Below are 838 nucleotides of genomic sequence, written 5' to 3'. Positions count from 1 at the left end.
GTGTAATACTGCTTTAAATTGTTGTTGTTTCCCCCCCAAAAAAGTTAAAACATTTCTGTTTAATTTAATTGCAACTTTGTTTTTGTTTTTCTGAGCAAAAAATAAATATAAATTTTCCCTGATTTACAGAAGAGAGCCACTAAAATGTCATTCAGTGTAACAATCTTGTCAGGCATATTTACAACAAAAATCTATTTATGACATTAAAAGACTAATTACTTTCACCCCAAATACTAATCAGTTGTCATTTTACATTTTTTAAATGTGCCACTATCCTAGCTTTTGCCCGTTTGTCAGTAAGAATTTTTTACTCAATTAAAGGGGTCATATGATGTGATTTCAATTGTTCTTTCTCTTTGGAGTGTTACAAGCTCTTGGTGCATAAAGAAGATCTGTAAAGTTGCAAAGACTAAAGTCTCAAATCCAAAGAGATATTCTTTATAAAAGTTAAGAGTCAGCCACACCTACCTAAAACGGCTCGTTCTAACACGCCCCCACATGTCTACCTCACTATGTGGGAAGATTTGCATAACGCCGCCCAAATGTTCACGCAAAGAAAGAAGGCGTAACTTTTATTCTCGCTGTAGTATTGTTGCTGCCGCCGCCATGTCGTGAAGACGCTGTGTGTTTCGTTGTGAAAGCGAAACTACTTTGTTTGGTCTTCCAAAAGAGGACACGACTAGAAATCAAAATTGAATATGCTCTGTTATTCTTTTATATATTTTAATATGTTTGAATTTTTACATAAATATTGTGTTACACTGCAGTGTTTCCCCTGCCAGTATTTTAGGGGGGCGGCCCGCCCCCCCAACGGCACCCCCCGCCCCCCTTGAAGGTC

At 37.4% G+C, this 838-nt stretch overlaps 1 protein-coding gene across 1 annotated transcript in view; it reads right to left on the bottom strand.

Moving 5' to 3' along the window:
- The window catches only part of LOC107572596 (zinc finger and BTB domain-containing protein 45-like), a 10895-nt gene that overhangs the window by 9076 nt on the left and 981 nt on the right, over positions 1–838 (bottom strand). The gene's annotated exons all lie outside the window — the stretch shown is intronic.

Source organism: Sinocyclocheilus grahami, unplaced genomic scaffold (assembly GCF_001515645.1).
Source record: "Sinocyclocheilus grahami isolate Dianchi unplaced genomic scaffold, SAMN03320097.WGS_v1.1 scaffold1780.1, whole genome shotgun sequence".
Taxonomy (NCBI): domain Eukaryota; kingdom Metazoa; phylum Chordata; class Actinopteri; order Cypriniformes; family Cyprinidae; genus Sinocyclocheilus; species Sinocyclocheilus grahami.
The sequence above is the reverse complement of the archived record's forward strand: the minus strand, read 5'-3'. Positions and strand labels throughout refer to the sequence as shown.